Below are 14,911 nucleotides of genomic sequence, written 5' to 3'. Positions count from 1 at the left end.
CTTCACTGTTGATTTTAGTCATCTTCTAATGTGAGCTGATGTGTACATTCAGGATAACCTGAATACTCAATAAAAGTTTTTATATGGGGACATGCAGAATTAAATATTTTTGAAGCAATTCATAATACACTGTCTGACAAATATAACGAAGTACCCAGAAGGAGAGGAGGAAATGAAAGTTCAGGGCTTCAGAGGGCATGTGATTTTATTACAGTGATTACAAACGCGATTCCAATGTAGATAGAACTTGGCAGCATGGGTACCCCTACCATTATGACATTGCATCTCCTCTGGTCTGGATCCATGCACTAATTCTGTTGGGTACGGTATCTAAGCCGTTGATTCCTCTTCTGAGGCAAACTGACTCACAACTCGTTTAACTGATACATTATGTCCCGGATGTTGGAACTGTGATTGAGTTGATGTCCGAGATGAGCCCATATGTTTTATAAGTGACAGGTTTGAGGATATTGCTGGCAATGGGTGTACCTAATCATCCCGCAGACAGTTCATAGGGTCATGTATTAAGCATGCCCGTTCATTGTCCTCTTGAAAAATGGCAACACGACACTGTCGCATGAGAGGTAACACTTGAGGACGCAGGATGTCCATGATGTACCACTGTGCTTCAAAGTTCCCTCAGTCAGTACTGGCAGTGATCTGGAGCCACACCTGACGAGTCCTCACAATGTGCGGCTGGCAGCTCCGAAACATTGGAAGTGTGAGACGTCTTCCCAGGTCGCCGCCATACTCGTTGACGATGCTCACCCTAGGTAGTGCACCCAACTGCAATTCATCACTGAACAAAGTACGACGCCATTCATCAGCAGTCCACGCTTCCCGGCTAAGGCATCACTCCGAACTCATCAGTTTGTATTGTTGCTTCAACATTAGCCTACGTATGGGATGGTATTTCCATAGCACAGTTGCTGCTAGTCTTCGAACAATGGTGCAGGATCACACACAATTTTACAGGGAGTCCATTACTTTTTGTTAGATAGTAGGCGCAGATTGGGTTAGGATGTGCATGGGGCAGAATAGGATCCTCCATTGTCAGACGTGGTGGACGGAACCTTGACGACAGGTACGCCTCCCCTCACTTTCCCATGCAGTCCAACAATGGGCCACTGTCACATCCGCACGCTCACAAATCTGAATATTGCTCCTTTCGACCAGCCGACCAAATAGATACTGTGACGTCCCCTCTCCGCCGCGTGCTGGTGGTGTTGACGCCGTGGAGCTGTTACAGCTACAGCTCGGTCGGTGGAGTCAAGACGCGATGCGCGATGATGGATGTCTCCGTCGGTTAACGAGAGACAGGATCTGAAAAAGCTCTAAAGAAATCGTTCCTCGCGTAATGATTTAAGTTTGATTGCGAGTCCGCGCAGTTTCCTCATTAATGCGAACTGCGCACTCTGTCTCTTATGGTTTGAAGTTGAATTATTATGTGCCCGGTTAACACTTCAGTGCAGTAATTGATGAATCTTCCCTCATGCGCATCGTCCACAACACCAAAAGCGAGGAAAAAGTTCAATTGCAGATCGTATTGGTCGTTGTTTCTTCGTTGCTAAGTAAAATTGTTCGCTCTATATGACGCGAGATCCACAGATACTCTTTAACAATGTCTTAATTATCTTGCGTCGTAATATTATGTATGTCCAAACCTTCCTTATCACAACTAACAGTCCACGAATTTACTTCCATGTTAAGTAGTCACTGTTCATCAACTTTTGATGAGCAATTTCCAAATATTCATAGAATGATGGAGGCGACACGTTGAATTTCCACTTTCGATGAACAATTTTATTGTTCCTTTTCGCTAAATACTTTATAAACATCATGCCACACGCACACACGGTTAATTAGCACTGGCAGTTCTGTTAGTTTCAAGTATCGTGACAATTACGACAGCTTTAACCTCGGCGTAATTTTATCTTCTTCATGTATTCGTGCCAATGTCTCCTAATCGAGACTAAACGTGTATTATAGTATCTGAAACTTTGTCCATTCCTTTCTATAACTTCACTTATATGAATGTTGAGTCCAATATTGCCTGCTTCCGTTAATAAAGCCCAACAACTCGGTATACACAGTCAGCATATTTTCTCGGTTCAAATCTCTAGTCTGAATATCAGTTCCCAAAACCCCTGCGTCTACGTCACGCAACAACAATCTCGTCGCGCTCCGTTCGCTCAACTATGGCAAGAGCAGCTCTCGTACGACTAGATAGCACGATAGCTAGCAAGCGACTTACTTTTTCAGTGAATGAGTATTGTAGACGCATTGAATTTCTTCGTTGCGTTTACAACTCTTGAAACGTCTCTGTTGGATTCCTTTCAAGTTAATTTCTTAAATCTGTTGTCATTTACGGCATACATTCCACTTCTGAATTTACTGTGGTGTTTCTGACTCCATCTGGGAGGAGATTGAGCAGTGGAACGTGTTACTTTTAGACATAAAAAAGAACGATCTGTCACACTACTACACTTTAAAACACAGTTTATATGTAATTCATGTCGCACAGTCTCATATGGAACCTACATGAGCTTTTTTTACATAGTGTATATGATAAGATACTGTCATCCCCCTTCCCTTCTGTGTGGAAGGATGAATGAGCAAATGTATTTCTAGTTGCATGCTTGATGGTAGCAGACAAGCCTGTCTGCTAGAGAACAGTAGGACCAACGTTGGAACAGGTAGCTACGCTTTCTAAAAGCAAAGAGGCTCATTATATTCTTAGAATGGTCCTGTCCATCTCTTGTCATGTTGGTGTAGGAAGCTGCCTTTCTGGTCACTTCCATTTGTATCTGTGAAGCACCCTCGGTAGGGGCCCACGGAAATCTGTCCGTGGTGAGCGTCTGAAGTGGTAAGATCTCCGGCTAAGTGCGTCTCTGCTAAGTCCATAGGACAATGGATTTCTTGAGTTCAGCCTAACTGAAAATTTAATCACCTTTATTTCAGGTGTAGATCTAAAAATCTAATGTTATCTTTAATTGCAACGCAGTGTAATTCGAGCGTGAAGTTCAGAATATCTTCCAGTAGTTGCTTAGTCACTACTTTGTGAGCAAAGTGGAACCATGTGTTGAGGATCCATAACTCTAACTAAGATCATCAATCTTAAATGCGAATGTGAGTGAGATTATAACGTCTAGTCTTGACAATATTTTTCAATATAGCAACTTTTCTTTATGTGCAACCCACGTGGGGTGTACTTTGTGAGACCAGTACCACATGCTTATACAATTGTTTGACCCATCAGGTTAATAGTAAGACGTTAGTAACCAGTTCGAGGTTTTTCTTTTGTAAATTGCGTTTCGATGTAATTTATTTTAATTATCAAAATTATTGTGGAGTTACACTCTTTGTGTAAACCAAGTTGACCACGTGAAGCATGTGGTGTAATCATCAAAGTAGCCTTCAGCTATTCTTTTCGGGAAGATTTCACAGAGAGTTAGTATGAATTTAGTATACCAGTGTGTGGTAATTACATGACGGACAGGATTGCGCTACGAACGTAACTTCTTTGGGTGAAAATTGAATCGGTTGGTTGTGGTTAATTTCCTCTTGCATATGTTTCATCATTCTTCGTGCGTTATTTTATGAATGCAGTGTTGTATGCAGTCTCCCAATCTTGGCTCCATATTTGATGTGTTCCGTAAGACTACAAACTCACATTTTCACAATCCTAAATAAGGCACCAGTTTAGTTATGAATCAAGTTTAATATGCCGAAATCTTAACGGAAGAATGATCAACGTTAAAGTAAATGTCCAAATATAAACTGATTTATTTCTTTTTATTTAAATTCACCGGTTGTCGTAAGATGACTATTAAAAGATTACAATTAATGTTAGTCTGGTTGGGAATTTGGTAAGCTAGACTGGATACCTGGTGAAACAGTTGCTCAGTAATGCAAGGTTAACTTCCCCAGATAGCTCACAGCTTTTAAGGGGAGCCGGAGGTGGTCAAATCCAAAAAATTACGATTTTTTTTTTTGCTACCGAAAATTAATTGGAACCTTCCTCTTTAATGTAAACTTTGAATTATTGTTCTACTCGCCCTAGAAGTGGAGTTTTTATCATTTTCCCCCACGCCTGCAGAGGAAATGGGCGGCCGCTGAATGCATCTAACACCCTCTCGTGACTTCCTGGCGAACTGCTTGGGATTTTCTCGGCCTGTTACGCATACAGCGCCTTATGTTACGCATACAGCGAGTGTGCAAGGGTTGGCTACATTGTTTTCTGTGACAAATATTACCCGTATTTCCTTACAGCTTACTCCTATTTTCCTCAGAATTTCGAACATCTTGCTCCGTTTAATATTGTCGTACACTTTTGTTCTGGTTACGATGCCACGTTTTAGTAACCGTGTATATAAGAAGATGAAGAACGTAGGGAAAAGAAAATAACACTAATACCAAGTTGCGATACTACAATGAATAAGAGCGTGGAACAGCGTCTCTTTGCTGTTTACCATTTCGAATTAGTTCAGTGTTGCGCCTGTTGTTGGTAGTATTATACCTCTTGTGTAAAGCGGATAATATGCAGTATGTACAAGAATCAGGAGGGAACAATAAAACCAATTTTTCATGACTTAGCACAGCCAGAATTGTTACACAAATGTCTTCACGGAAAGACGCAGAATCCTAATGAGAGCGTAAACAATTTGATTTGGAAAGTGATTCCTAAAATGGTGTTTGTAAGCATAAAAACACTGCACTTTGGCATTTATGATGCAATAGCAACCTACAACCAAGGGAACAGTGTGAATTGTGAAGTTCTGAAGGCATTAGGATTTACAGCTGGGGTGAACACTGTACGAGCACTAAGAAATATTGACAGAGAAAGGATAAGAGGAGCAGAAAGAAGAGAAAGGCATATGAAGTATGATGGAACAACAGGCCAGAAAAGAAGACAGAAGAGGAAGCTTTTGGAGGATGAAGAAGAAGACCCTGATAATCCATCCTATAGTGCAGGAATGTATTGAGAAACTTTGATAGCCATTTCCCGTAAATTAGAATTTTTCGAATATAAGGAACATTTTCTCAAAATCAACTCAAGCTAGAGAGATGAAATTTTATACAGCACTCCTAGTGGTCAAAGTTACATTGTAACACAGCCATTTGGCAATATATTCAGTAGTTTCATTTCAGTTTAATTATAAAGCAATTATCTGTAAAAAAATTGGGTCATTAATAAAAAAATAATTGGAAGGAAACTAGAAAAGATACTCCAAAATCCCTCTGTCATAATTGCAATACTAAACCGCTCTACATGTAAAAAAAAATTCCAATTTTTCTATTTGGTAGTTTATTCATAAATGTTCCTCAAACTTAGTGATTTTAACATGGGCAGCATAGGCACCTCCGGCTCCCCTTAACCCGCTTTTATTGTCTTGAATATCAGCACCGCTTTCAGAACAACTTAATGCATCAACATTACACTATCTTCCTCATACAAGTTATCTCTGACCGACACTTCTTTGGACTTAACTTTCGTGGTATTAATTTGCAATTATTACTTAGATGTTTGGCAGAAAACTAAAGATGAAGATGACCCTTCTTTCCTCTTCCTTTCTACCAAAATACACTCTGTAATGCTTAATGTTGGTGTTTATCAAGACTTTCTGGTGCTACATCATCGGCAAAGTTGTCGTACCTGCCAGAGTAACTTTTCCCTACTTTACATCATGATGGTCTTTCCTAATTGGGTTTTGGGGTTCATTAGGGTGTTACAATACCCACAAAGAGAGCACTTTCAAACTCTGTCAGGTGCTGATAACGCTGTATCAGCAGAGTGCGCGCTATCTCTATATCGATCGCAGTGATCACTCAGAATGAGACGGTGTTCACGCCCCTTGTAGAGGAGGAGGTGGTGGAAGCTAGGAAGAAATCGGCTCCCATGACGTGTTGCAGTACTATGAAGTTATTCCAGACGCAAAGTTAGTAACTGTCGTGGCTTCACGATGGAAGTTGAGAAGGATGGAAAACTTCCGTTTTTAGATGTCTGGGTCCACAGGAGGGATTATGGGACACTAGGACTCCCGGTTTATCGCAAGCACACGCTTATGAACAGACATCTTCATGCATCACGTTGTTATCCATCGCAACGCCGGAAAAGGGGTCCTACGTACATTGGTAAAAAGAACTTATGCCATCTCAGATGCAGATATTGCGACACAAGAACTGGATCATCTAAAAGCATTGTTCAGGCAAAATGGTTATGCCGACAATCACATCCCTGGACCTTAGCCGGAACCGACAGAAGATACAAACAAATCAGTGGAGTTCCTTTCTTTCGCAGGAACCATACTTCAGAAATAGGAAGAATTTTGAAGAGATTTGGTATTAAAAGAGTAGTCCGCCCGCCAGCTGAGACTAGAGCGCTGCTTGGGTCAGTGAAGGATGATGTGGGTTTGAGAAAGCCCAGTATCTGCAAAATTCCCTATCATTGTGGGAAAGCCTATATTGGACATTCAATTCGGACGATCCAGGATTGATGGCTGGAGCATCATCGCCACACTCTTATTTCAGCCAGAAAAATCTTCTGCTGCAGAACATTGTCGTACTGAAGAACACAAAATGTGTAATTAGATACAAGTGGTTGCCCTGCGTCGCGTTATAGGAACTATGTAGTGAAATAAGCTATTGAAATCCGGCTATCTGACAATATTATAAACAGACATAAGGAGTGTCCTTTAAGTAAGAGTTGGAACCTTGTTTCGTTTGACAATAAAAAGCAACGGTGTTTGTTTGGGTCATCAAAAGGTGTCAACAGTGTTTGATGTCTATTTACCGTTCACGCGAGTTTTCACCGCCTATGCGCTGTCGTGCTTTCCGCTAGAGAGCGGTTGCCTTCAAGCACGGTGGATCTACAGGCGGTTTGGTTCAAATGGCTCTGAGCACTATGGGACTTAACATCTTAGGTCATCAGTCCCCTAGAACTTAGAACTACTTAAACCCAACTAACCTAAGGACATCACACACATCCATGCCCGAGGCAAGATTCGAACCTGCGACCGTAGCGGTCGCGCGGTTCCAGACTGAAGCGCCTAGAACCGCTCGGCCACAACGGCCGGCTACAGGTGGTTTGTGCTCAATTCCGGCGAGTTAGTGCGACGGCGTACTCACCTCAAGATGGCGGCCAGATGGACCGCCGAAATATTGTGCCAAGATGACGTTATGTTCCGGCTGGAAATCCGACATGAATATCCCGGCTAAATATAGTTTGTCCCTTTCACAAGCAATTCGGACATTTTGTCCACATGCATGAGGGGATTGTGTACTGTGCTTTTGATGACAGTGGACTTACGATTTACTGTGATTTGCCAGGTGCAGGGTAATCCCTCTCTTCCGCAGCAACTCAACACAAAAAGTCTTGTCTGTAAATTTATTGATACCTTTAGCTGTGAGAACAATCTATATTGGCCGGCCATAACCCCATAACCGTGTTCATTATGCAAGGGACAGCCCCAAAAATGCACAACATTCTTTTCAGAAAACTAACTTTTGTTCTACATCTTTGATATTCACGCAGTTCATAGCAACATTCCTCCTGCTTGCATTCAAATTTAATTCAACCCTTTTCGACATGTCGTTCTGTACAAACACTCCGTCAAAATGGTAGCTGCATTTGATATTCGTCCAAATGTAGAATTCCTGTTCTGTGACAACGAGGCAGTAACAAACATTTACAAAGGATGGATGACGATGTATGGCATAGGTGAGCAACTGGTAGCCCAAGGGCAGGATCTGGCAGCCTATTGATTTCAGTCCTACATGCGGAAGAAATTTGTGGGAGAGAGAACGAGGTGCTGCAGAATTTTGAAACGGAAGTGTTGAAAACAGTTGTTTAAAACATCGTAAGTAAAGAAACAATGTTCATAACTCGGAAATATATTTAAACATTTTACGATGGGGAGAACATGACAAAAGTCATGGGATACCTCCTAATATCATGTAGGATTTCCTTTTGTTCGGCGTAGTGCATCAATTCGACGTGGCATGGACTCGACAAGTCGTTTGAAGTTACCGGCAGGAAAACTCCCCCTGTAGCAGTCGATGGTTGCTGAACTGTTGCCGGAGAAGGATTTTGTGCATGAACCGATCTCTCGATTACGTCTATGATGGAGGATCTAGGTGGCCAAACAATTCGCTCATACTGTCCAAAATGTTCTTCAAACCTATCGCGAGCAATTGTGGCTCGGTGATATGCTGCATTGTCGTCCATAAAAAATCCATTAGTTTTTGGTAATATGCTGTCCACGAATGGAGCAAAAGGTCTCCAAGCACCCGAACATAATTATTTACAGCCAATGATGGGTTTAGTTGGACCAGTGATCCCAGTCCATTCCATGTAAACACAAACTGCGCCAGTATGGAGCCACGACCAGCTTCTACTGTGGCTTGTCGACAATTTGGTTCCATGGCTTCGTGGGGTCTGCACCACATTTGTGCTCTACCATCAGCTCTTACCAAAAGGACTCGGCTGACTAAGCCACGGTTTTCCAGTTGTCTAGTGACCAACCTATAAGGTTACGAGCCCAGGAGGGGCGATGCAGCCGATGTCCAGCTGTTAGCAAAGGCATTCGTCTCGGTCGTCTTCTACCATAGCCCATTAAAGCCAAATTTCGTCGCACTGTCCTAACAAATATTTGAGTCGTACGTTCGACATTGATTTCTGCGATTACTTCAAGCAGTGCTGCTTGTCTGTTGTTACTGACAACTCTACGCAAAGGCCGCTGATCTCGGTCGTTAAGTGAAGGTCGACGGCTACTGTGGTTAGAGGTAATGCCTGTAATGTGATGTTCTCGGCACACTCTTGACACTGTGGCTTTCGGAATATTTAGCTCCCTAACGATTTCAGAAATGGAAGGTCCCATGCGCTCAAAGACTTAATTCCCGTCGTGCGACCATCATCACTTCTGTCATTTTTTCACCGACTCACCTGGGTACAAATGACAGTTTCGCCAATGCACTGGCACTTCATACCTTGTTACGCGATACTACCGCCGTCTGTATACGTGCATATCGCTATTGGTGTCTTCCGTCACCTCAGTCTAAATAAATGTACTTAAAAAAAACTACGTTTTTGATGCATAGTTTGTGGCGTGTCGATAAAGGAGTGCCGTCATACCGGTGCGCTGCGTCATGTACTCATACTCTACACTTTTGACTTTGTACCCAGGTGAGTCGGTGAAAAAATGACCTTCCATTTCGGAAATAGAGCACTGCTGCGCGTCGCTTGACGATGTGGCCCGCGAGCTTAGGTGTGCTTGTGAAATAAGGCCTGCACTAAAGGATGCTTCTGCCTGATGTATGGCGAGGACACTGTTGATTGCAGCACAGTTAGTCGTTCGGCAAGCACATTATCTGTAGGCACGCCACGGAGGCCCCATGCAGTGACAGACCCAGCACTGCACAGACTCCTGACAATGAGCAGTGTAATCTCCATCTCATTCTGACTGACAAACAATCAACACTGAATGAGAGGCCTTAACTTTTCCTGGCGAATTGAATGTTCGAACAACTTATGGGTTTGCTGCCGGGTGACGTCGTCGACCACCGCCGATATTTCGACAGGAGCACACCCTGCCATTCTCAAGGCACAAATGCAAGGAGGAAGAAATGTGCAAGGAAATTTAACACCTCGGTTCACAGAGGAGAAACAAGGAAGATACCACACACAGAACAAGTGTCAACACAGACAAAGATGACCAACACCAGAAATATCGATAGTGACTAATCGTCAGGTGAGGTAGCACTAATTCTGTCCCTTTTTTTTAATGAGAGACAGAGCCGGATTCCAAGCAGCATTTCAACAAAATCCACCATCTCTGTTAATAAGGTTCCTTATAGTTTGATTTCAACAGCTTCCTTAATAACACTATCCCAATAGCTGGACGTGCAAGCCAGAATCTCCAAGTTGTTGTATTCCATAGGATGACCGGTGTCAAGGCAGTGTTCTGCAATAGCGGATTTGCTGGGCTGTTGTAAGCGTGTGTGACGCTTATGTTCAATACACCGGCCTTCCACAGTCCTGATTGTCTGACCAATATATGACATGCCACAACTGCAAGGAATATGATAGACCCCAGCCTCACGCAAACCAAGATCATCTTTTACGGACGCCAACAGGGCCTTAATCTTAGAAGGTGGTCGAAAAACACATTTCACATCATATTTCCGCAAAATACGGCCAATCCTGTTGGAAATGCTTCCTGCGTAAGGCAAAAAGACCGTAGACTTAGGTGCCACTTCGTTGCTATCGTCACTCACCCGTCGCACAGAAGGCTGATAGCGCAACGCACGTTTGATCTGCCACTCACTATAACCATTCTGACGAAAGGTGACTTCAAGATGTGATAGCTCAGCTTCCAAACTTTCAGGGTCTGAGATAACGTGGGCCCTGTGAACCAAGGTACGAAGTACTCCTTCACGCTGAGGTGGATGGTGACAACTATCAGCTCGCAGATACAAGTCAGTGTGAGTAGGCTTCCTATAAACAGAATGTCCCAACGTACCATCAGTCTTCCCTTTGACCAACACATCAAGGAAGGGAAGGCATCCATTCTTTTCCACCTCCATAGTGAACTGAATATTAGGGTGGATTGAATTCAGGTGTTCCAAAACCGATTTAAATTCTCACTTCCATGAGGCCAAACAACAAATGTATCGTCTACATATCTGAAAAAACACGCAGGTTTCAAAGTCGCTGACTCCAACGCACGTTCCCCAAAGTCCTCCATAAACAAATTGGCCACAATAGGTGTCTCTCATTAAAAACAAAAGGGACAGAATTAGTGCTACCTCACCTGTTGATTAGTCACTATCGATATTTCTGGTGTTGGTCACCTTTGTTTGTGTTGACACTTGTTTCTCCTCTGTGAACCGAGGTATTAAATTTCCTTGCACATTTCTTCCTCCTTGCATTTGTGCCTTGAGAATGGCAGGGTGTGCTCCTGTCGAAATGTCGGCGGTGGTCGACGACGTCACCCAGCAGCTAACCCGTAAGTTGTTCGAACAACACTGAATGAATTTCCTATCAGAGTGGGAGTAGGAGAAGCAAGTATGTGCAGCATATTGAGATAGTTCAATTTGGAAGAGGTATACGGCAGGTAAATGACGAATGCCCACAAAGAAACATGGAAGATAGTGTGCAGCGAACTTTTGGAACAGTGCGAGACATCTGGAGATGAGATATAAGGAGAGATGAAACCTGGTTGCATCATTCCCAACCGGAGACTAAACGGTAATCTACGAAGTAACGTCACGCAACATGCTAAAGAGGAAGAAATTCAAAACTGCGCCTTCAGCAGGAGAAGTAGTGGCTACTAAGTGTTTTGATTCAGAAGGAATTTTGCTTGTGGACATCATTCACTATCGATTCTGTCGCAAATGCGGTAACCCTTAAAAAAGAACTTCATGCACGAATCTGTCGCGTTCGACAATATCGGTAAAAACACGAAGTTTTACTGCAGTATAACGGCCTGCAACTTTGCAGTGAAACAACCATCACCGAGATCACACAGTTTGGGTGGACAAAACTGAAACGTCCATCCTACATACCTAATCTGGCACCGTGTGGTTACCATGTCTTCGGCAAACTGCTCGCGGAACTAGGTTTGAAGATGATGACTCCCTCGCGAAGGCAATTCATTTAGTTTTGCACCAAATGAACTAGTTAGTTTGACATTTTGTAACAAAATACACTAGCTAAAATTCAATATTCATTTCATGTTTTTTCTTCAAAATAATACTAACATGTCTGTCTGTCTGTCTGTCTGTCTGGAGGAGCAGAGTGCGAATTTGGTTGGCGAAGATGATTTCCTGTGTGGTGTGGGGTGGGGGAGAGAAGGTTGAGGAGAAAGAGGGTGAGAGACACCCTCTCCTGTCCCTTGCTGGTTACGCCTTTGGTTTTGTGCGAAATTCTGAGAGTTTCATGTCAGAAGCTTCATAATAGTAGTGTAACAAAACCTCTTACAAGATTTCAGCCATGTTCTAACAGCTTTTATCATGAGAATATCAATTAGCTAATGGAAACATAGTCGCAAGAATGAAGAAATAATCATCTAAAATAATGGTCACAAATTAATGAAAAGTACAGATTGTATATGACGTATAGGAAACAGAGTGCAGATATTACAGTCAAAGGACGAGAAAGGGGATGTTTCGTTGAGAAGATAGTGAGACAGTTTCGCAGCCAATCCCCGATGTTATTCGATCTGTACATTGAGAAAAGACTAAAGGAAACCAAGGACAAAAGTGGCAAGGGAATTAAAGTACACGGAGACGAAATAAAACTTCGAGGTATGCCGATGACACCTTATGTCCCAGGAAGCAAAGGTGTTTGCAGAGACTTGAACGGAATAACAAGTGCCTTGAGAAGATGTTACAAGCGTTCGAGGTGGCGCAATGGTTAGCACACTGGACTCGCATTCGGGAGGACGACGGTTCAAACCCGCGGGCGGCCATCATGACTTAGGTTTTCCATGATTTGCCTAAATCGCTTCAGGCAAATGCTGGTATGGCTCCTTTGAAAGATTACGGCCGAATTCCTTCCCCATCCTTCCCTAATCTGATGGGAACGATGACCTCGCTGTTTGGTCCCCTCCCCCAAAGCAACCAACCAACCAACCAAAACAAAGGTAATGGAACGTAGACACTAAAAGTAGTAGATGAGTTTTGCTATTTGGGCAGCAGAATAACAGATAATGCCCACAATAGGGAAGATATAAAATGTAGACTGGTTACAGCAAGGAAAGAATTACTGGAAAAAAGGGAATTTGTTAATATCTAATATCAATGTAAGTCTTAGCAAGTCTTCTCTGAGGATACTTGTCTAGAGTGTAGCCTTATAAGGAAGACAATAAGCAGTTCAAAGAAGATCAGAATAGAAATTTTTTAAATGTAGCACTACAGAAGAATGCTTTAGACTAGATGAGCAGATAGGAAGTATTGGGGAAGAAAGAAATTTATGTCACAACATGACGTAAAAAAGTGATCCGTATTTAGGATACAACGTCATGCATCAAGCAGTCGTCAATTTTTTAACGGAAAGAAGTGTATTTATGGGGGACGGGGCAGGGTTAAAAATTGTAGAGGGAGACCAAGGCACGAAAGGAGCCTTGCAATCATGCAGAGGGACGGTAGTAGAGGTTAGATGATATATTGTGGGGTAATGTTGAATTCTGCGTCCCCCTGTGGACGCAAATGATAAAGATCTATTTCTAGTAAAGTATAACAGGTCAGACAGTCCTACCACGACCGAAAACACTTTCATTTGGGTTCAGGTTTGGTGATTATGCAGGCCAGTCGAACATTTTTGAGAGCGCGTGGAAGAGTAAATCGCCTCACCACTGTAGGGTGGACAATTGAGAGAGATGGGTCGTAAGGTGGCGGCCTCCACCACTGGTGTATCAACAGCAAACTGACGTCAGTGTGCAGCGACTGTAATTTATAGCCCTCCAAAATCAGACGCGCGAAGTAATTCTGTACATCACTTATGTTCTCATTGGATTCGTTCTCCAGCCAAAGGCAGCAGTATTCTTCTGCCAGACACTGATGGCTAGAGAGAAACGCCATTACTGAAGACAGGTTTGTGTTATTGACTTCTCCAACTGCTTCCTCCGTTAAACAAAACCGACGAAGAAGTGACTGATCAAGGAGGACAGCAACCAAGTAAGAAGAAAGGTGTAAGGTACCCCTTCTGTTCAAACCACATTTTATTTCCGTATTTTCCTAATTTACAAATTTGAATCGCGTGTGCATGTATCACGTAAAACCGGTAATGCACAAAACACGCAGTCGGGAGTAAGATTTCAGTTCCCAAACTGGCGGAAGGGGCCAGTAGACGATATGGCGTTGCCAGTGGACGGTGGTGTAATGCGCAGTGGCTATACATGTGAACGCCCGTTAGGTGAACAGCGAGGTAAGTAGGGAAAGCACAGTTATTTTTGCAAATTTGTGTTATGTTCCTATGGGACCAAACTGCTGAGGTAATCGGTCCCTAGGCTTACGCACTACTTAATCCAACTTAAGCTAACGCAATCTAAGGAGGACAAAACACACACACACACACACACACACACACACACACACACACACACACACACACACACACACACACGCACCCGAGGGAGGGCTCTAATCTCCGCCAGAGGAAGCCACGCGAACTGTGGAAAGGCGCCTCAGACCGCGCGCCTACCCGCGCAAGAAACACAATTATTCTGACACGAAGCAAGTAACCTTGTTTATTAAATATTTGCTAATAAAACTCGGTTTCTCCAAAACAGGTAGTAAGAGAAGCCTGCAGGTCCTAAGTATGTTCTTACGGCAATATTACAACGTCAGAAATCTATGGTCATAACAAATACAAGAATACTGTTTAAGCTAACGAAAATGTATGAACGGCTACGAAATATCATGAATGTAAGTAGGAGGTAAAGGCTGCACGCCAGAGGCGTCAGTCGCCGATAGTATACCTTCCGATCTAGTTCTGACGAAAGAACCATAGTCTCAAGAAATTGTTAGTTTTCATCTAAATGTTTCAAATGGCTCTGAGCACTATGGGACTTAACATCTGAGGTCATCAGTCCCTAGAACTTGGAACTACTTAAACCCAAATAACCTAAGGACATCATACATATCCATGCCCGACGCAGGATTCGAACCTGTGACCTCAGCAGTCGCGTGGTTCCGGACTGAAGCGCCTAGAACCGCTCGGCCACCGCGGCCGGTAGTTTTCATCTAATGACTATTGATTGTGTCGATATTATCAGTTTGTTTAGTAAACAAATTAACGGTATCATTTTTGAACGTTAATCCGAATGATACAGCTCCCAGCTTCATCACTTCAATCCACAGGAAGTAGCATTGCTCTTTACAGAGAACCCGACAGTGCTAATACTGCTTC

Source organism: Schistocerca nitens, chromosome 8 (genome assembly GCF_023898315.1).
Source record: "Schistocerca nitens isolate TAMUIC-IGC-003100 chromosome 8, iqSchNite1.1, whole genome shotgun sequence".
Classification (NCBI taxonomy): Eukaryota; Metazoa; Arthropoda; class Insecta; order Orthoptera; family Acrididae; genus Schistocerca; species Schistocerca nitens.
This window is presented reverse-complemented; position numbering follows the sequence as displayed.